The sequence below is a fragment of the Dermacentor silvarum genome, chromosome 7 (assembly GCF_013339745.2).
Source record: "Dermacentor silvarum isolate Dsil-2018 chromosome 7, BIME_Dsil_1.4, whole genome shotgun sequence".
NCBI lineage: Eukaryota > Metazoa > Arthropoda > Arachnida > Ixodida > Ixodidae > Dermacentor > Dermacentor silvarum.
This window is the reverse complement of record NC_051160.1, coordinates 37,060,241-37,083,526: the sequence shown is the minus strand read 5'-3', so window position 1 is coordinate 37,083,526 and position 23,286 is coordinate 37,060,241. Positions and strand designations below refer to the sequence as shown.

Genomic DNA, 23,286 nt, shown 5'->3' with positions numbered 1-23,286 from the left:
ATGAAATGACACGGTAGTAAACAAATGCATTTTCCAGAATACCATTCACCGATTTAGTAATGTACAAGTGAAATAATAAATAATTGTACCTTAACTTCTCAAATTGTGCTGGTAATTTGTATCATGTCATCAAAATATCTGCAGATCATACTTTGTCGATTGACCAAGCACAACATCAATTTTTTGAGCTGCTCATTCATGTTAAGATTGAACTTTATTTCCCTCGACAGCACCATTGCGTATTCGTTTGCAACGAAGAATTTGCGAATTTCCACAAGAAATCATTTGTGATTAACGTAATGGGCTACTGAGGAATTACCTTGACTATGCGACCTTCAAACCGCCTTGCTGTCAAACTAAAATCTATGCAGGCAGTCAGTTTGCAAGTTTCTTCCGCTGTATTTCATCCAGCTGCAAATGTGAGCGGGGAACTCGTGCTGGTCGGCGTATTAATACAGTAGCAGAAGAACGCGAAAGCAGCTTGAATTATAGCTGAGAAATTGCGGTGTATATTTTTCTAGAGGACACAGAAAGCCTTGCAAGTCGCCGCAGTGAGCGTGAAAGTAGAACCGGAGCAAAAGCAAAATATGTGCCCAGCAATCCATGCATCACACACGACTGTAACAATTGCGGGCACAGTCACTTCGCTTCGTGGCAGAAAGTGGAGCTTTCCCGCAATGAAACATTCAAATAAAGGCCGAGTTAGCAGACGCACAAACTTTACTTCAACGATATCGAGCTGCAGAAGCGCTCATGCGTATACAGGTACCGCTCATCTTCGTTTGTGGAGATTGGTACGATGGCTGGCACTGAAGTGTGTGCTTTTGCTTCTCGTCATCAGATTTGATGTGAGCGGTACGTAGAGTTTTTCACCAACTCTCTCATGGATTTGCATAGTCTATTCTGTAATATCAAGCTTGTTTCTCTTTTTTCTCCTGAGAAATCCGTTACAGGGATAAGACATTGATGCAGTCATGTAAAACACGTTCGTCTAATATTATTATTATTATTAGTTGTCTTTACACCTCCTACATTCATTGATGATAATATTCAGATGACGGATTGCGTCATTTAAAAGTGATAATTTAGAATCCAACGATTCCTTTCGCTCGAATCTTTTTTTTTTTGAGACCTTCAGCCACGCGAGCCCCACCAATCCACACGATAGCATAGGGTGAGCGCCGCTCGAGCCAGTATTGAAGTACGAAAGCAGAAATATGCGAAGTAGAATCGTTCCGTCATCTTGCCCATGATTTTCTCTACTAAACAACGCCAACCACAAATATATGTTTTGTTCAAAATAGCGAAAACTCTATACTATACCTACGCACTTGACAGCATTAGTTCAGTATCATATTCCAAATGTTTGAAATGTGGTTCTGGTGCCACAATTCTAAGAGGTAAGCAAAAGGGACAAAAAGAGCACAAACTTGCAACTGGAATTATTACATAGAAACACTCATATTTTATACAAACATGATTGACATGTGCAGAACCAACAAGTGTACTGCACGTGTGCAAAAAAAAAGTTTTTTTTTTACAAGTCAGCATAGTGAATCTAAAAATTGCTGCTCATTATTGTGCAATAAGACCGACGGGACACTGACACAAGCATCATCCTTATTCTTTATGAAAAGCGCCTCCAGCAATTCGCGTGCCAGCATTCCCCGACTCTTACCTAGTAGACGCGTGTCCCTAAACTGCGACTCGCAGCCCCACGAAGCTCAACGCAAGGGCAAGCGCGAAACTGTACCGTTTTTCATCGATAATTTGTGCTCTCCTAATCGGTCGGCCGCAATCCAGAGATATCTCGTAGACCGTGCCGACAGCACAGCGCAGAAAAGGCTTGGTGTGGTCCTTTGTGCACGCAGGCTTGGTCATTTGAGAGCCAATGCGGGCGCAGAGCCTCGGAAAGCTTATTATCACCTGCACCTGCAGTTTTTAGACACCTGTGTGACTTGACTCTAGGCGAGCGACAGGTTTGCTGGCAATATAGACGCCTAGCGCGAAAAGATTTACTCCCGTTAGATTCCGTGAACTCTTAACCTGTCAAAAAGACTACAACGATGATGTGTTTTCGATCTGCGCTGATGAAGTCATGTGAGCACACGATGGAAGAGAGCTCTCACTTGCAATAATCGCGGCTGGCTGCTACCGGCTTCCCTTCTTCGGTCCTTATCAGTGTGTCCGAGATGCTGTTCCCGAGGTTGAAGGGCGTTAGCAGAGCGCCCCGTCAGCAGCAGAGAAAGAAGAAAAGACCGCAAGTTGTGCCGTATATGCGCAAGGTCTCGCACAACCTGAAAAAAAGTTGTCGCAGTTTCACCTGAAAGGCGAAGCATCAATTGCGATAGCAAATTTGAAGAGAGCTAGCTATACGGAGTAATGATAGCAGCTTTATCAGCTGTATAAACTTGGACATGCAGCAGCACCGGCAACACGCAGAACTGTTGTCGACGCCGTCGGCGTTTTGCCCGCGTTCGCTCAAAATGCGTGCGGCGTTGGTGACTGTTGCCGGAGCCTCTGATATAAATAGGCACTTGGTGCCGCAGGTAAACGTCGCCTCCCTTCCCTCCCCCTCCCCCCCACGGCCTTTCGTGCGTCGGAAGAAGGCACGTTTGCTCTACATATATGGTGATTGTAGAGGAGGAAAGAGACGCCTACTTCTGCAGCCCTTAAGGGAGCACAGCGCAGAACGCGCGTTTGTTCTCCGCCGTGCGTTCACTCCCCGTGAAAGCGCGCGTCCCTCGCGCCCTTTCACTCGCAGATACAGCGTTCGGCCCGCGGCGACGCTGGCGCTGAGCCGTGCTCCCTCAAGGGCTGCAGAAGATAGCGCCAACCTTTCCCTTTCCCTCAAGAACCACTTATCTCTCGGCGACGATTTCATCTCCATTGACGTCATACGGAACCTCACGGCGACGCCGACGGCGACGGCGACGGCGACGGCGACGGCGACGCCGACGGCAGAAATCTGCTTTTGAGTGTCCATTAATTGCTATCGCAATAAAAGTTGCGAATCGGCATGGCGTGCCTGGGGTTTTCTCTGCGCCTAATAAGCTGTCGAGGCTCTGCGCCCGCATTACCTCTCAAAGGGCCAAGCCTGCGTGCACAAAGGAGCACACCAATCCTTTTCGGCGCTGTGCTGTCGGAAAGGTCTATGATATGCTTCTGGATTGTGGCCCAGCATATATCGGCTAAAGTTCCTAGATATATTTTTTTGCTTTCTTTAAGTAGCGACAAGCTTTGAAGTACCACCGATGAATCTCATTGGGCGGCGCTCATTCCAGCAGCCATGTTCTTCCTAACGCTGTTCACCCGCATTCACTGGGACGCTGCTGTGAGCAGCGTAGATAGCAGCGGTCGTTGACCGTCGCATGCTATCTAGGAAGATAATGGTGGCCGACGGAGTAGATGTCGCTACTTTAAAAATGAGCAGGAAATCTAGGGAATTTAATGTCGGCCAAACTGTACGCAATGTAAATACACCTGTTAGCGAAGCTTCCATAGAAGCCCATACGTTCAAAACATGGCGGCTTATCGGCGGTTCATGGGGCTTAGCGCCATCTGTGTCAGAAGAGAACACTTCCGGCGGAAGAATAGTAATTTGACGTCATATCCGTTAAAAACAGAAGTGACGTCATTCTGTTCTCATAGGCGCGAAATTTGTTTTCGGAGGCCTGCCATTAGATCTGTATATTCAAATGCCCCGCCATTCGACTTGATGGGCGTTCCGAGCTTTCAGTACGAAAAGCGATGCAGGAAAATGTCAGCCGTACGGGTGTCGAAATCGCATCGCTGCACATAACATACTTTCTTTGGAGGCCGACGAACGCTTTGGGCGCAGATTGCGTAGAGTGCTCGTTCGTTCGTCGGACACCAAGCCCGTCGGCCAGCACTGTCGCACGAAAACAACTAAAGTAAACAAGTATCTGACGGTAGCAACTCACTACTTTTGACTGCACCGGTTAAGAAACAATAAAACTACCCGCGTCACCTAATTCAGACAAACATCGACTTTCAAAACAACACAACATGTGAGGGGGGCGTATTGTAACAGGTGAACTTTACGAGCGCGCCTTTCCACGCACTCCCAGAGCGGCATTGTATTGCAAGTGATAGCGGCGTCAACGCCCGCCGCTATATCGATGGGGGCTCTCACGGTGGGCGCTGAAAAAAGGTATTTATTGATAATGATCAAGTAAAATAGAGTTGTATCTTCTCGCCATGCGTATATAAAATGGATTAGGAATTTTATTTTTGTTGAATGAACATAACTGCGTGTCGCTTTAATTAAAAAATGCCCTTTTCTTTCCCATTGTTTATTCCCTCCAAACATAGTCGCGCTTCAATCGCTGCTCCCATAACCACCCTTGCTGATGTTGGTGACAATTGGTTCTGAACCGCTTTTCGCCCGAAGCTTCGCGTCCTATGTGGATCGACCTTGCTGGACGTTGCGCTAACGGCCGATGAAGAAAGCACAAATTATTCACCAGAAACGGTACCGTTTCGCGCTTTCCCTTTCATTGTGCTTCATGTGGCTGCGAGCCACAGTTTGGGGACACGCCTCTACTAGGTAAGAGTCGGCGAACGCTGGCACGCGGATTGCTGGAACCGTTTTTCATAAAAATAGATGATGCTTGTGTCACTGTCAGGTCGGTCTCATTGCACAATAATGAGTACCAATTTTTAGATTCACTATGGTGATTTGTAAAGAAAAAAATGTCACAGTTTCGCCCTAAGGGCGAAGCAATGAATGCGATAGCAACACGGCAATGTCGTACGAAGTAAGGTGAGCGGCTTTGGTAGCAATATGAACTGTAGTAAACATGAGCTGATTAAGTAAGCAGGTGTGCTGCGGCGTAAGTAGACCGACATGAAGAGAGACTCGATGACCACGAGAAGGCGCGTGTGAAACGGTGGTGTTGATGAGAAGCGCTTCCCGTGGGCAGCGCGTGCGAAGGGACACACCTGTAGCGCTGCACTGCCGACCCGGGCAGCATTGCATGTGTAGCGTGCGTTGGAAAATGTGGCCCGACTATTCCTAACTGATTGAACAAGCGTGGTGTGAGCGCGCACAAACAAACATGAATAGATAACACTGAATGACTGCAGACAACGACTGCCAAAACGCTGGCAGCAAGCGCATACGCCGCATGCGGGCGAAGGTGCGTGCGGTCTATCGCTTCAACGGAAACTGAGCGGCGAATGCATGGCGCATAAAGGTCAGAGCCGTGTGGAGATAAGCGACGGTGCGAGCGAGCGACGAGCGCGGTTGTTGGCAGAGTAGAAGTGCCCCCCCCCCCCCCCCCCGTCCGCTCCCTCCGGCGCTGGCTTCCCGCTTTCTTGCTTGCGCGTGGGAGATTGAGTGCGTTGGCTCTCCGTGATAGCGCGCGTCCCCGCACGCTTCCGCTCGGGCATACGGCGCGCGGCGAAGATTTTATCTATAGGAAACCTCCCGGCGACGGCGACGCCGACGGCAGAAATTCGGTTGAAGTGTCCATATAATTGCTATCGCAATAAAAACCTTCTTGTACACGTGCAGGACACTTGTTGTTTCTGCGCATGTCAATCCTGCTTGTATAAAATATGGGTGTTTCTATGTAATAAATTCAGCTGCAAGTTGGCGCTCTTTCTGTCCTTTCTTCTTTCCTCTTAGTGTTGTTGCGCCAGAACCACATTTCAAACATGAACCAAGTAGCCCAACGTCGCATTAGGCTGAATCATACTCCAAATTGAATATGATTCAATTGCCACGCTGCACCGCCACTCCGCGTACATCGCCAAGCTGCCACAGCCGTGTAGGCGGAGAAAAAGAAAGTTGTAGTTACGCCCGAAAGGCGAAGCATCGATTGCGATAGCAAATTAATGGACATCTATGCGAAGTAACAATAGTATATTTATCGGACATATAAAGTTGTAAATGTTCGCTGACTAACGAAATAAATAAGCACGGTGTCACGCGCGCACAGGTAAACATCAACACATCTCGCTCGATGACCGCGGAAACTCGTGAAAACGCTGGAGTGAGAAAACGCGCCAGCGGCAGCGAGCAAATTGACCTTCGCGCTGGCAGTCGTGTCAACGCGAGCTAACCGTCGAAAGCGAAGCGCATAAGAAGCTACCGGCCGGCATTCGGCGAATTCAGTTTGGCCCCTTTGCAGTTTGCTTTCAAGGTAGTTTCGTGAGCAGCAGCCGCAGGAGCCGAACGCACCCTTCCCCCCCGTCTGTGTCGCCTCCTCCCCTTGCCTCGCGTGTAAACGGAGACCGTGCGAGAGATTATTCTGCGGTTCCCGGCGCACCCTCGCACTCTTGTCCTCGCACACACAGCGCTCGGCGCGCCGACGATTTTATCGCTGTTGGACTATATACGGAACCTCACTGCGACGACGACAGCGACGGCAAAAATGCGCTTGGAGTGTCCATATAATTGCTATCGCAATAACAAGCCATGACGTCAATGCGCCCCGCTTCGTTCGCTGCCTTCCTATAAAGGTCAGTGACGCCGCGACTGCGGCACATTGCCTAGTGTCTCTGCGCCAAGCACACCGTTTACGCCGCCTAAAAGAATGAGGGCAGCTTGCACTATTGGTGCAAGGCTGAAGAAACAGCGTAGTTGGGGGTCGACCAATCTTCTCCACCAGCCTCGCACCTCCCTAATTAGAACCCTGATTCGTGTGGGCCCATGTACGGCTAGGCAATACATTGGAATACTTGGATCAAAAAATCATGGCATAACATAGCATTACATGGCAAAACTTCGTTAAAATCTTAGCATAACATAGCAATTAATAACAAAGCTCGGTAAAATCTTGGCATAATATAGTAATACATAGCAAAAACTTCGCAAAACTTCATATACCTTGGTCGATCGCCAGCTACGCTGTTTCTTCAACCTTGCGCCACAAGTGCAAGCTTCCCTCATTATCTGTCAAATGTTCTAAAGCAGCATTATCGCATTATCTTGTTACACCTTTTTTGACGTTGCGTAGATAGCACATGGCTTTGCATTTTGCCCTAAAAATGTCCTAAAAGTATACTAGTAGCATTAGTTCTTGATATTTCTACCTCACATGCAATGAAAATAGATGACTGCTAATATAAATATCTATAATAACGATCACAAGTTCAAATACGAAGGATTCACTGTAGCGAAAAGTATGCTTGGGCGAATTTAGGGGAATGTCTGTCTATTGCACCAAGGCGCGTAACGCAGTGCATGATACAGACCATTTTATTACATATTTACTGCATAGGGCCGAAGTTATTACGCCTGTAGAAAACATTAGTTTGACACAGAATGCAGTTGTACTGCTGAAGGTTTTTGTTAGGCAGGAAGGTTTTGAAACATACACAGAACAATAATCTTTGTAAAACAATACTCCACTAAGAATGCTCTCATTCACTGCAATACCGACATTGCAACACTGACATTGCCACTCCAACGCCATAGGCGTATAGGCGTTGGAGTGGCAAAATTATTGATATTTACAGAGACAATGACTTCAATTTAGGCTTCGAGCTCTTTGAAAGACAAGAAAAAAGTTTGACGCGTGATGCAATCTCTTTCGCCAAAGACATGCTGATTCGGTAAAATAAAGACATGCTTCTGGAGTAAGAATATTTCGGCTTGAGTAAGTCTTTGATAAGCGACACAAAAACGAAGTACAATAGTGCGTATATCTATAGCGTAGTGTGTATTGCACTGCGTTAAAATTTGTTTCCAAGGAAATCGACACAGGAAACACAATGGTATTTTGTCGCAGGCTTACACAAAGTACAGTTCAAACTTTTCCATCAGTCCAGGCTCAGGGATGTATTCAAAGCGGCATAGAAGCGACCGTCTTTGATTCCGTAATTAAGAAATATGGGGACTTCAGTTGTTCTTCTAGAGTTAGCGCATTTTTGGTAGTTTCGTGTTACTCTCAAAATGGTACTTTACGGGGAAATGAACGTCTGCTTCCTGTAAAAAGGTTCAATATAGGAATTACATTTGCCACCGAATCTATTGGGAAGTCATCTTTAAAGTAAAGACAAAATGCTGCATGATCACATACGTTATAGCCTTAAAGCTTGCGAAGTGTGCTTTTTTTTCGGCAGATGGAAGATGGAAGTCTGAGTATTGTCTTCTACCTCCGTCATATGGGACCTGCAAAGGACGCATTGCGTCTTGGTACTATGACCCGGGAATAAGGAACTGTAAGATGTTTTACTATTCAGGTTGCGGTGAAAGCAAAAACAGATTCTCTGGAGAAGGATGGTGCCAGTGGTACTGCCTGCGTAAGTACTTGAACTTTCCTAGTGAATTGCGAAAATTTTTGAAATGCCTTCATTTAATATATATTATATATATATATATATATATATATAACATATTGCGAAACACTAGACAATATGTTCACAATGTTAACATTGTACAACATATCGAATATATTAAACCTCTTTGATCTTTTTTGGGTGACTTGGTAAACATGTGAGAAGGAGCTTATTAGGACACCAATGAGGCAGGATGATAAAGCTCAATTTCCGACATTTACTGGCGTGAAGTGGTTTTTATAAAGGTTATTATTATGGTTATTATTATGTCTTACATAGCCCACCTTAACATGAGCAGGTAGGGTATCTCCCTCATAAAAGCAGCTTAACGCTTGTCGGGCGGCCGAAGCGACGTGAATGAATGAATTTGACTGTAAAATCATCTTTTGCAACTCTTTGTCGCTGATGTCAATGAGTCTGATCACCTTGCAAAAAAGAAAGAAACGCCCGATCTTCCATATGTGTGAGCATAAACACGGTTTTCAGTTCTTTAGGGTGACTTGCGTCGCAATGTTAGTCGTTACTATGGTGTTTCTGCTATTTAAGAGGCCTTCAATTATCCATACAGCGGCCCCTTTTTATGCTAGCCATTGAGAATCCGCCTGTGCATGAAATTACAATTGTTTAAGGTGCCGAGAAGCATGCAGGCAATCGTCTAAGTGAAAGGAAGTAATCGGGGGTGGGGAGGGCTTTCTTTCGTCTTTACCTGTCTTGCGGTGGCTTCTCAGCCACCCTCTGCCTTTCATGACACTGAAGTTGGTGTTGGAGTTAATTTCTTCAGTGTTGGAGAATAAAGAGATGCGAAAAATGTCCAATCGGACGTACTAATCCGGACACTACAGTATACCAGCCGAAGTCCGAAAAGCTAAGATCGACGCCAGACGTGGCGTGCCCTCCTTGATCACCAGAGAAGGTTTTCTGCTCGAAAAACATAGTTGTGCTATCTAACAACGAACGCTATCGCAGCAAGGCTAAAAGCAACGTTTGCTGACTTCACTTTGTCTTCGTACGCGTCTCACTTCAGACGAATTACAAAACTAACCGTTTCCACACAATTGCATGTTATTTAGGCTGGGATGGCAATGCGGCTTTTCGACATTCACAGTCTTTCAAGTGAAGTCAAGTTTATTGCAACAATCATATTGGAGTTACATTGTGGTAGTATTACAGCAGGAGGTCCCAGAGTTAAAGAAACAAATACTGCCAGGGGGACCTCCTAAGATTGCGTAAATACGATTATAAACCAAAACATTAAAAAAGTTCGGTCATGTGAATTAAATTAGGTACGTTGATTATTATAACAGGTAATTGGATATATAAGGTAATTGCAATGGTAATTATTGAGAAAAATTGAAAAGTAATCAAAAGGATGTGAACAAGGCGAATAATAACGAATAACAAAAATAATCAATCGGACATCGGAGACCAAAGTTGTTTCATTATCAATATTATTAATTACTCATACAGCAACATGGTGTACAGCAACATGACAAACATTGATAATTAATTATGTATTCAGATGTTTTGGTTAATTCCTGAATGAAATATTTCTTGGTGCGCGCGGTGAATGTATGAACGTTGTGTGATGATTTTGCTTATAAGGTAATGAATTCCATATTGCTATGCCAGAGAAGAGGGCTGGAACTTGCCGTTTTCGTCCTTATGGCAGGCAAATGAAGATAATTACGCAAGGGAAAACCGGGCACTGTTGTTGTTGGTAATGTGTTGAACAGCAATACATTCATTTACGATGTCGTGTGTTGAGCTTATATGCAATTATGGATAGTCTCTTACAGAATAATAGTCGTAACTGGAGAATGCTAAGTTTAGAGAACAGCCACCTGCAGGACAACTCAATGAGGTGAAAGTCATTAGTCTCATACCTTGGTTATGAAGTTGCTGCAGACTTTCAATATGCGTAAAGTACGTATTGGCCCATGACGATACACAATACGAAAGATGGCTATGAATATAGGCAAAATACAAAGGTCGTACGATGTGAGGTGGACAGTAAGTTATTGTCTTGACGATAATGTGGATACCGAATGCAATAATTTTCACAAGTGATCGGGTGTGTCCATGAAATTTTAGTTCAGTACCTAAGATAACACCGAGAAACCGCGCCTCGCTCGAAACCTGCATGACGTGATCACCAATGTGAACACAACGTGGGACGTTGATTGAATTTCGCGGGGAATGGAACACCATAAATATGGTTTTAGTGGGATTATTCTGCACATGATTATTTTGGCACCATAAAGTAATATTGTTTAAATCGGTGCTAAGGTTAGACTGGAGTGTGGCAATTTATTTACTGGATGTAAAGATGGTGGTGTTATCAGCGTAAATTACGCACTTGGTCTTAGCAAGAATAGTGGATAGGTCATTAATAAACACCAAAAAAATTGTCGCAGTTTCACCTGAAAGGCGAAGCATCAATTGCGATAGCAAATTGGTAGAGAGCTATACGGAGTAATGATAGTAGCTTTATCAGCTGTATAAACTTGGGCATGCCGCAGCACCGGCAACACGCACAACTGTTGCCGACGCCGTCCGCGTTTTGCCCGCGTTCGCACAAAATGCGTGCGGCGTTGGTGACTGTTGCCGGAGCCTCTGATATAAATAGGCACTTGGTGCCGCAGCTAAACGTCGCCTCCCTTCCCTCCCCCTCCACCCCACGGCCTTTCGCGCGTCGGAAGAAGGCGCGTTTGCTCTACATATATGGTGATTGTAAAGGAAGAAAGAGACGCCTACTTCTACAGCCCTTAAGGGAGCACGGCGCAGAAGGCGCGTTTGTTCTCCGCCGTGGGTTCACTCCCCGTGAAGGCGCGCGTCCCTCGCGCCCTTTCACTCTCACATACAGCGTTCGGCGGCGCGCGGCGCCGATTTCATCTCCATTGACGTCATACGGAACCTCACGGCGACGGCAACGGCGACGGCGACGGCAGAAATCTGCTTTGGAGTGTCCATATAATTGCTATCGCAATAATAAATTGGGCTTAAAATTGATCCTTATGGGACTCTTACGTTAATTAGCTTGGATGATGAGAAGTGGCCGTTAACCTGTACCATATGAGACTGGTTACTCAAATAGTCTCTAACCATATGTACCAAACGATCCTTGTGGTTTAACGAGTAGTATGCGATGGTTTCTGGTGTCGAAGGCCCTCGTCAGACCGAATATTACAGAGCCCACAACTAGACCTCTGTCAATCGCGTGCTTGCTTTCTTCAGATAAAGTAATAAGTGCCAGTTCGGTTGAATATCCTTGCCGAAATCCGAATTGCTGAGGAGACAAGAGGTTAGATTTATTTAGGTAGCGCATTATTCGAGTTTGGAATAGTTTTTCAATCACTTTACCAAAATAAGGACGGTTAAAAATTGGCCTGTAATGCAATAATGAAAATTGATCACCTTTCTTGAAAACAGGAACTATTCTACCTGATTTAAGACAGCTCGGAAACACCCCTGCAGAGAACAGTTTTTTTTATTGCTGCCAAAACTGACGATATTTTATGCGGAATTAGTTTTACATTGCATGGATCAATATGGTCTAATCCAGCGCTAGTAGTGCTCAAAGATGTGATGACCTGGTGAGCTTCATCTGCAGTCGTGGAATGCAGACAAAGGAATGACTGCATCGAGCTAAATCAGGTAAAGGAGACGCCGGCTGCTGCATATGGGTAGATGCGCACAAATGCTCCCTGAATGAGTTCTGAGAGGATCATTATACATTTATTCGCTTTGCTTTATTTCATTTGGGGTCTCTGAGCAATCATTTTTGTTCAGAAACTCTTTTATAATTTTACAGCAGTGTGTCAAGATGCTTGTGTCTTTTACAATAAGATCCCGGTAATAACTGCGCTTAGCGCGCGTAAATGAAGAAGATAACGTTGCAGAAATTTTCTGAAAGTGGGATGTTGTTATAGGGTTAAAAGGCTGCGACTTTAATTTCTTATGAAGGTTATTTTTGTTATTATCAGACTTTAACAGTGAGTTAGTAATCCTTAGATTTCTGGGTGAACGAAACCACTCCGTTACAGTAGTATAAGTGGTGCAGTTTTCTATGCACGTAGCTATTGTTTCCCAGAAAAACGCAAAATCCTTTTCTGCGCAATCATCCTTAATCACCGATGCCCAGTCTACTGCACGAATAAACTGCACAAATTTGACGGAGTGAAATCACCACTTTGTCAATATATTATTACTCTTCATAATTTTAAAGCCTAAGGTGTAAAAAATAGAATTGTGGTCTGTAATGCAATGATCTACCACTTCTACAATGTGATCAGATGAAATGTTGGATATATGATCTATTAGTATACTGGAGGCCCGTACATAATTCCTAGTTGAAGCTAAAATATGCGAAGAAAGAGTAAAGCTGTATAAACAGTGCGTGTATTCTAAGAATGATGTACTATCAGGATTGATGATGTTAATGCTAATATCACCACATATAGCAATCTTCTTATTATCTATTACCGAGTTATTAGGCATGTTGCTTTATTAACTGCAAAATTATGGATACGAAGATAATGGTAACCGATAAATGGAAGCGACGTACGATAGTGTTACGACTGTTAATTGGTATAACACTATGGTTAAATTCAATCCAAGCAGATTCACAGGGAATATTGTTAAATTGGATATAAAGATGACGCTTGTATGTTAAGGACGAGTTTACAAATATGCCACTTCCACCGCCACGACACAATTCGCGATTACAATATTCATAATGATAACCTGGCAATCCGTACAAGTTTCCTTCATGTCCCGATAACCCCTTTTCAGACAAAGATGTGATAGAGAATGAATGATCAAGTAAAGAAGGAACGCAACAATATCATAATGGTGCTTTCTAAGACTGCGGATGATTATGTGCAGACACGATAACGCTGGTGACTTTTCGTATAACAACTCTGTCGTTTGTTGGCACGTGTAGATAGCCATGGTGAGTTACGGTCGGTTTAAAATGAGAAACGACAGCATACCTAACGGAATATACCAAGGTCTTCTGCACACGCAATTCAAAACACACGGCTGTCATCGGTCATCCTGGCTTTGATTGTACAATTTTCGGTCCAGAGGTGCTTTCACTGGTGTGCTCTTTCAGTGCCTGCGCAAAGAGATGTTTCTTATTTCGCGAACAGAATCGCGCTAATATGTGGCTTCCATTTTTCGTGGCCACCCGGCGTGCAATGTCTACATGTGTATTACCGATTGGACAACCAATCTTTTCACCAATAGTTTGTACGACCGCCAGGTAGTCTTCGCTTTTTGGCTAGGGGATGCCTTTCAGCTCAACATTATTGACTCGCGAATATTGTTCGAGATCACACATTTGTTATTGCGATAGCAATTATATGGACACTTCAACCGGATTTCTGCCGTCCGCGTAGCCGTCGCCGTCGCCGTGAGGTTCCGTATAGATTCGAAGGGCGATAAAATCGTCGCCGCGCGCCGTATGCACGAGCGAAAGCGCGCGGGGGACGCGCGCTATCACAGAGGTTGACACCCCCCCGCGCGTTATCACGGAGAGCGAACGCTCGGCGGAAAGCAAACGTGACCGTCGCGCGTATGACCGTGGGGGTATGGGAGGGAGGGAGGGAGGCGGGGCGGGGCGGCGCTGTGCTCCGCCACCAAAGGCGTATCTTGCCACTCAATCTCCCACGCGAAAGCAACAAAACGGGAAGAGGGGGAGGGGGGGCAGCTTCTTCTCTGCCAACAACTTCTCCTTTGCGCTTTGCCCGGGGATGCCGGTCGTCCGCCCCGTCGGTTATCTCCACACGGCTCTGACCTTTGTATGCGCTGTGCATTCGCCGCTCAGTTTCCGTTGAAGTGATAGACCGCGCGAACCTGCGCTTGCTGCCAGCGTTTTGACAGTCGTTGGCTGCGGTCATTCAGTGTCATCTATTCATGTTTGCTTGTGCGCGCTGACACCACGATTGTTAATTCAGTTAGTAAGCCAGTGTGTCCAAGTTTATGCTACTATCCCTACTCCGAATAGCTCTCTACTAATTTGCTATCGCAATCGATGCTTCGCCTTTCGGGCGAAACTGCGACATTTTTTACTAAGTTTAAATTTTCATCTCTTAAGACGTTGGTTTCTTTGGCCAGCGCCTCATTGTAATTTTTGACACATTTAGATATGTCGTAAAACATCACTACACTAGTTTTCAGTTCGGCAGCCTCCTCACGAAGAGCCTGCAATTCCTTTGCTAGTTCAGCACAAGTCGGCATGCTCAAATTTATCAATGCAAGAGAGTGGAAGCAGGCACAAATGCAATACAGTATTGTGTACAAGTAAGCAATGAAGCTGGATAGAGCAACAAAAGGATCAGTACTTGCACACAGCCGTACCCACTGCTGCCCAAATGACGCGCAACGGGAAGCCATGGCCTTTTTGTAGAGCGCCTTGTCCGGTAGATGGCGAACGCAGTAGCTGAAGTTCAGTGACGTCGTTTAAAGACGTGCGCGTGCCGTGAATATGCAGCTGCCTAACAGTGCTGCCCAGTGGACCGTGCAGATTAGATGCGCCACCTGGACAGATCAACACAAAGATCAGTACTCGTGCACAGCCGCAACCACTGTTGCCCAAAATTAAATATTGTGCGGCGTTATTGAACAATATTTAACTGTAAGACGCTAACTGCATAACATTTTGAATATTAATTAAGCTTTTTTTCAGCCAGGAAAATAATGCGGAAAAATGTTTGCAGCCGAAATGGATACGGTGAAAAGTGTTACGGCCGAACGCAGCGATGGTACTTTGATTACAAAACCAACACCTGCCGTCAATTTGAGCATGGGTACTGCGGACTAGTGCCTAACCGGTTCGACACTTGTGAGCAATGCATCACGAGATGCAGTTGTGAGTGCGCCACTATTTCTACGCAAGTCATATTCAAACAAGCGAATCATATATCTTAACTAACGAGATACCAACGCCTTGTTAAAAAATTGCATGATCGGAAAACAGCTAAAAAATGAACAGTGTCACATAGTGTCAGTTCACTTGCCCTAGAAAGCATAGGCCTAACACGAGTATAATCATGTTGTAATCTATCCTTGTGGTATCGGATGTATGTAAGGTCGTGAGAAGAAGTTGATCAATGTCTAACGCAGATTAACAGTGATGATATCTACCATTGAAACGAGGCTCTATTCTATGATACTTTTGATCACTGCCATCATGTTCGCACTACAAAAAAAGGTTAATGCTCTGCCTCTCAATGATTCCCACTATGTGCGTTCCTCACCATATCGTCGGCTTCATATTTTCACCTAAGCTTGAACACAAGCTCTCATACAGTTGAGCGCAACATTAAATAAGCGAAGCCGAAGGCTCGCAATCCACGCGCTGTTATCTGACACCGGAGACGCCAACATGCGCTGCAAAACGCAGAGGTAAATCATCATAAAACTTTCTAAGAAATAATACGAGCGAGTATGAACACGTGACGTTAACTCTGATTGGGCTTGCAAGCAGGGATTTGGATAGCAGTTCCATCATTGGCCTTACCATAATAAATAAACTAAATATTTGGTGATACCTAAATCCCATTTCATATTTCGTACAGTTATCATGCATGCTTTGGTTCGTTTTTGACACGTCTCTGTTCTGCTTCTGCATTAGATTTGGATCCCCAAAGTTGCCTGCACTGAGGTTAATGGCACACGGAAATCGTAATGGGCGGGTACCCCTACCGCTCTACGATAACACTTGACAATGTCTTCAAGATGGAGAATCGCTGCTTTCGGTCCGAACTGCTGAACTGTTCTGCATTGCTAAATAAAATTCATGAAAAGCACGAACTGAATGTATGGGCTCGAGTCGCTGATCAGCAGCGTTTAGTACTCTACGCCAGAACCTTTTACACCGTAAGCTGTTATGGTTTCATTACAATAGCCGTTTCGGTTGGCGATATTGCCTGCTGCCGCTGCCACCGGTGTCCGTCACCGCTATCGCAAGGGTACTACCCACTGTGGAGGATTGGCTAAAAAATCGTTGGATTGTTTTGAGGAAGAAAAAAGAAGAGTAAGAAGATGTATAAAAAATGCTTCATTGAAAAACATGTGTGGTGTACCTGATTAAATCAAGCACGCTAAGTGAATATTTGTCGCCGTCCAGTTTCAAAGGCGATCAAAATAAATCCTCCTCATCATGATCATCATTAACATCATCGTATATCGAGCCACGGGTCAACGAATGTGACATTTGCGATACGTAATGTCGATACCTGTGTTTACTCTTCGGTGTGCTTTATGGCGTCTCCTCGCTAGGTACGAAGCCCTGCTGAAGAAGCGAATCGCAGAGCTACGCGTGCGGCTACAACCAAGCAACGTCGGGCTCAGCAGGCCATTGTGCCGAGAGCAGCACAAGCCGTAGCTAACCGTGAATTCTGGGTGGACAGTTTAGATCGTTCTCCTGAAAACGACGCTTAAAGACTTCGCCGCGAAGACTCTTCATTGCGTGCTGCCGAAAATAGAACTCCTAAGGAGCCGTTCCTCCAAATTACGCTGTGACTGTACTGGGTGTGCCGCGAATGCCTGTGACGTTTTATGCGACGTGGTATGTTAACAAAAAAACGCTTTTATTGACATGAAACACCTTAATCCCTGAAAGTATAGCGGCAGCGCCAGCGGAATGACCGGCGACCCGAGTTAGACTCGAGAGCTTCTAGACCTCAAAAAGGGCCATTCAAAAGCCCCTTTAAAGGCAGCTTATTATTACAGCGTAAGCTGTTGTAGGCTCATTCCAATAGCCGTTTCGGTTCGCGATGGTGTCCGCCGCCACCGCCGCCGACGGCGTACGGCTAACGTAAGCGCTATCGCTGGAAATGCGAAAAAACTACCCGATTCCCGCTGGGATCGAACCCACGCCCGCTGCGTGGGAGCGGGCTCTACCACTGAGCCACGCAAGTGTTAGCTAGCGGACGCCAGAAAAACCCCTTTAAAGCAGGTGCAGACGATCCGAGCCTCCGCCAATATGGTGACGCCATCTATTTAAGCCGCCTGTAAACGCACCGAGAGCAGCCGCAGGCGGCGAGATGCCATTCAGACGAGGCGCGCAATCAAAAAAAAAAAAAACGCGATGCCCAGCCTCCGTCAGTATGGTGGCGCCATCTAGTTAAGATGCCTGCAAACGCAGCGTGCCCTCGATGTAAGTTGCAGTTGTAAGACTTGGTCCGGCTCAGCAGAGTGCTGTGCAGAGAGAACATTACCAGCCGCAGCTCACCGTCGACGCCGGGAGGACAGTTCAGATCGTTCTCGTCAAAACGAGGCGAAATGACTGCTGTGAAGACCCTCTTGTGCGTGGTACCCAAATTGGAGCTACTCTTGAGCCGCTCCACCAGCTTACGCTGTGACTGTGCTGCGTGTGCCGCGCAGGCCTGTGACTTTTTAGTTTACGCGACGCCGGTTGGAAGGCGTCACCTATCACTACTTTTTCCTGACAAAAAAAAAAAGACGCAGCAAGATAACAATGCGGCAAGACGGAACATTTATCTTTGTGTTTATGGTTACGCGAATACAGTTCGACCGGGGGAGCGAAGTTCACTTTTAAAAGTTGGGTTATTGTAATACATCAAATGAAACGCGTTTAAGCACATGCGTCATTATGTTATGACGCATGTGCATTTCCGGCGTGATAGTGTCGCCGGACCTTATAGGCAGCTTTCATTGGTGGAGTGCTTGCATAACTAGTTAGAAAGTATGCAGCGATGGTCGCTCTTTTCACATATTCAAGAATTATTTATTTATTTATTTATTTATTTATTTATTTATTCACAATACTGCCAGTCTTATATCGAGACTATAGCAGGTGGGCCTATGATTGTACATACAATGCATGTGTTATATAACGAACGCCAAAAACATCCAAAAGTGTAAATGTAAATACATGAAAAAGGTTCAATGCGCAATTTAGAACATAATACTATTAATAAATAGAGAAAGTGTTACAAAAACGAAGAAAGAAATTATGGAGGTAAATTTTTAGCTATAGTTCAAAAAGTGGGAGTTTTGATGATTATATGTGCATAAGAACTGTTTTTTCCTAACTACTTATTTCATCTTCCAATAACTTAACAAAATCGTACTGCGATACTGTGTTAGTTATAGATGCATCTAGCTTATTCCACTCGCGAACAACACGGGGGAAAAAGAAAAACTGAAAAGTATCGTTATTACAAAGGAACTCGTTTAGCGTATACGGATGACTATGACGAGGTATGCGGGATTTAGAAAAGCTAACGTATGCAGAAGCATCTATTTTTACTCGCTTGTGTAGTATTTGATGCAGAAATTTTGGACGAGCTCGTTTTGCTCAAACTGCCAAAGTTGCAAGCCCTGAATTTTAGGAGAAGAGTAGGTGAATCACTGCGCCTGTATTTTCGGTGGACAAACCTAATTGCCTTTCTCTGTATGCTTTCCAGTTTAGATATATTAGATTTAGTGAACGGGAACCATACGACATTAGCATACTCAAGGAAAGCTCACACAAATGTAGTGTAAGTTAAAAGTTTGACGTTAGTTGGTGCCATGCCACCTTTTGAGAAAAAGAGTTTTCGTAATGCACAAGAAGTAATGTTGTTAATTTGTGATGTCCAGTTAAGGTCGGACGTTATTGTTAAACCAAGATACTTATGCTGTTGAACTCTAGTTACGAGGCTGCCGTTAAGTGTGTAGGGGATTTGCAATGGGTGTTTTTTCTCGTTACTGTCATACAAACCGTTTTCTTCTAATTAATGGTAATTTGCCAGTTGTCACGCTATTCGGTTATTTCTGCTAGTGTGTTATTGAGAACTTGATCCTCGTGACGTATTTCTCTGTATATTATGCAGTCGTCTGCAAAGAGTTTAATTTCACAATCAATGTGGTGTGTAATGTCATTGATAAAAACAAAAATAATAGCGGACCTATTACCGAGCCCTGTGGCACACCATGATGTAACAGGCACCGGAGCAGATGGGATGTTTTCGATGACGACAAATTGTTATCGGCGAGATAGGAAGTTTTTTATCCATGCAGTAATGGGTCCATTGCCAATCACAGCTGCAATTTTGGCAGTTAGTTTACTATGGCACACACAATCAAACGCTTTACTGAAATCTAGTAAAAGTAGGTCAGTTTGATTATGATTATTACTATTTGAAGCAAGATTGTGTACTACCTTTGTTAGCTGTGTGCCTGTCGATAAACTTCGTTAAAACCGTGTTGAACATCTACTAGAAAATGTTCTTCGAAATATGCGGTTAAGTGTGGGAATAATGTGTTCCAAAATTTTACATGATGTGGTGGTAAGTGAAATTGGTCTGTTGTTAGTGGTAGATTAGGATCGCCTGACTTATGAATCGGTTCAATTTTAGCAATTTTCCAATCTTCTCGTAAGTCTGATGTCGAAAGTGACTTGCGGTAAATAAGGCCAAGATATTTACTGTTACATTCAGCAAACCCTTCTAAGAACTCATTGGGAATTTTTATCGGGACCGTTTGCTTTCTTCACGTCTAGCTCAAGTAACTGCTTAAATATTCCTGAGTCGTTTATTGATAATGTGTCAATAGTGGGGAGTGGTGGCGGTGGCAAATACGGAAGTGTGTCGTTATTTTTAGTAAAGACGGAGTGAAAGTGTTGGTTAAATTTATCAGAGAGTGCCAATTTTTCCTCACGTGGACGATCTGGTGTCGCTCCAGGGCGTGCACGAAAAAAGTTCCAAAAGCGATTAGGGTTGGGATTGATAAGGTTAGGCAATGTTTCATTGAAATACGCATTCTTCGCGAGCTTAGTTTTTAACTTGAGTTCGTCGGTAGCGCCAAATAGTTGCAATTTTTTTCGTGCACTTTCACCTTTCGCTTTCATGTTACGGCGCAAGCGCTTTACTCTGCGCTTGACATGAATTATATCGCGTTTATCCAAGGATTGTTTTTCTGTGATTTTTTGCTTTTTTTTCGAAATGTAATGGCGCATGCAGTGCGAGACTATATGCTTGAAATGAAGCCAAAGATCATTGACGCGAACAGAACTATTGTTGGCATTTCGTAAAAGTCTTGATATTCGTGCGCTAAATAGGTTGATATAGCGGAATCATCTGCTTTTTGAAAATTAGGGACAATAACTTCAGTAGTTTTGGCTGTTGCAGTTGCAGGGGCAGCTGACACTTTGGTATGTTGTGATCTGAGATACCATTTATGATCTCCCAGTTCAGTAGATCTAGGGGGAAGTTGTCAATAATCAGTATTAAGTCTAGGATGTTATCGCTTGTTCCTTGTATTCGCGTAGGAGCGGTTACAACTTGATGAATCCCAAAGTTTAGCATCAAATCAATCAGCAAATTTGATGAGAGTGAAGTGTGATGCATGGTATTCCAGTCAATATCAGGTAAATGGAAGTCTCCCATAAGAATAACTCGGTTAGTAGCATGCTTCTGCATAGGCTCCTGTACAGCAATAACACTGTCGTAACCAGAAAGAGGACCTCTGTAAAAGCAACCAGTAAGTATTGCAAAGTCATCGTACATAGTCCTGTAGAACACAGCCTCAACATCTGGAACGTCGGGCATCAATACAAAGGGTAAGGGCTTCTTAATAAGCAGAGCCACGCCACCGCCTCGAGTTGGCCGATCTTTACGGATAACTAAGTAATTTGGGGGTGCTATTTCGTGGCTGGAGATTTCTGGTGAAAGCCATGTTTCAGTAATGGCAACTATGTCAGGGCTGTGATCGGGTAACAGGTTTTATAATGCTTCAGTTTTATTGACAATACTTCTGGCGTTCACATTTAGTAATGATATTTCTGAGAATGTTTGTGGCTTCGAGTTACTGGTCGACTTCTTTCGGCGTTTTTTTTTGAACTGCGACTCTCATGTTTCTTTCGTCATCCCAGACAAACATGCTGTCATTTATGTAGAGCTTATAAAAAAATAGAGACTCTTTTTCTCTTTTGTCACGGTTTGATGTAGTACTTTCCCAGAGTTTTCTTCTCTTTTCCCGCACTCTACGACTGAAGTCTTCACCTATAGCGTAGTTAGTATTCTTGAATTTGTAGCCTTTGTTCAATATCGTTTATTTGTTTCTTGAGTCAAGTAGCTTTAAGATGACCGGGCTGTTTTTATCTTTATTCGGCCTCCCTAAGCGATGTATTCGTTCCAAGGCAACTGGCTCTAAACCAAGGGTATCCTTGATGATCGTTTGATTGACGCTGTGTTCCCATGTACCGCTGTTTTCGCCCTCAACCTAGGGTAGTCCATAAACAATAAGATTTGATCTACTGCTATGGTTTTCGAAATCATCAACCCTGATTTCTAATCTTTTAAAGGCTCTTTCCAAATGCAATATGTTGCTTTCGCATGAAACCAATTTTTCTTCAAGTTTGGAGAGGGCGTCTATCTTTTCAATTTCGGTTAGCCGATGTTATTTGATATCTTTTATGTCGGTTGCGATATCCTCTAGTTGTTTAGCAATCTGGCCTAACTCGGGGCCTGGATTCTCTTCTATATCTCCAGCTACTAAAAGAAGTTTCCATAAAAAAAGTTGTCGCAGTTTCACCTGAAAGCCGAAGCATCAATTGCGATAGCAAATTTGTAGAGAGCTATACGGAGTAATGATATTAGCTTTATCAGCTGTATAAACTCGGACATGCAGCAGCACCGGCAACAGGCAGAACTGTTGTCGACGCCGTCGGCGTTTTGCCCGCGTTCGCTCAAAATGCGTGCGGCGTTGGTGACTGTTGCCGGAGCCTCTGATATAAATGGGCACTTGGTGCCGCAGCTAAACGTCGCCTCCCTTCCCTCTCCCTCCCCCCCCCTCCCCCACGGCCTCTCGCGCGTCTGAAGAAGGCGCGTTTGCTCTACATATATGGTGATTGTAAAGCAGGAAAGAGACGCCTACTTCTGCAGCCCTTAAGCGAGCACGGCGCAGAACGCGCGTTTGTTCTCCGCCGTGCGTTCACTCCCCGTGAAAGCGCGCGCCCCTCGCGCCCTCTCACTCGCAGATACAGCGTTCGGCGCGCGGCGACGATTTCATCTTCATTGACGTCATACGGAACCTCACGGCGACGGCAACGGCTTCGCCGACGGCAGAAATCTGATTTTGAGTGTCCATATAATTGCTATCGCAATATAACAAAATAACATCGGCAACTGCAACAACAAGCCGCGGGCATGGCAGCACCAACAAGAAGGGGTTACTAGATCTAAAACACCTATCGTGTCGCCTGCTCACCTGCATGACAGTGCATTAGACGTCTGCATTCTTGTGGTACGGCCGTGCCCAATGGCTAGTGGCATTGAAGGAAGACCATACGTAGCCGGTAGAATAGGTGGCGCTCAATGCCAGTCATGTGTCCAGCAGGGCGCGTCGGTCGCCGAACCACGTGGCCAGTTATCCCAACACAGATAGTAGGAATCATCTGGCGCGTGGAAACCGGTGTTGTTGATATGCGTTACGATGATCATCTCCGGCAGCAGCCCGGTGCGCGCATCCCCACCGATAAGGAGTATGCTGACAGCAAGCTGCATGAAGAAGGACAGTGGATTAGACGTCTGCATTCTTGTGGTACTGCCGTGCCCAATGTATATGAGCTGTATATGTTAGTGTGTACCGCTTTTTCTCTTTGACAATTCACTGAATGGTCAGCAGGCAGAAGCTATTGAAATAAATTTGTTTGACACTTTTATCTCATCAAGCAATCTCGAGCCCTTTCTTCGTTCACATCTGCTTGATCATTATAGATTAGTACCATGTCTTGCAAATGCATGCACAACTTTCCAAATTTTTATGTTCAGGATCAGATTGTCAGCACAGAATAACGAACGAGTGGTAGTTTGATTTCATTACATATTCCTACTTGGGGATATCAGTGGAGAGCCGTCAAATTTTATGCTGGATGGGGGAGGCTAGATTAATCTGGCCGCCTAGGGAGCTTGTGCTGTTCGTCACTTATGCTTGGTCAGTGTACAATTTTTTTTTCGGTAAGGG

The 23,286-nt window shown here is 44.8% G+C and overlaps 1 long non-coding RNA gene across 1 annotated transcript; it reads left to right on the top strand.

Moving 5' to 3' along the window:
* The first annotated feature begins 687 nt into the window (after positions 1-687).
* LOC119459463 (uncharacterized) lies at positions 688-15,203 on the top strand. The gene is made up of 3 exons (XR_005193617.2): positions 688-855; positions 8,095-8,274; positions 14,999-15,203. It is a non-coding gene; the product is annotated as an uncharacterized LOC119459463 (long non-coding RNA).
* The last annotated feature ends 8,083 nt before the right edge of the window (positions 15,204-23,286 follow it).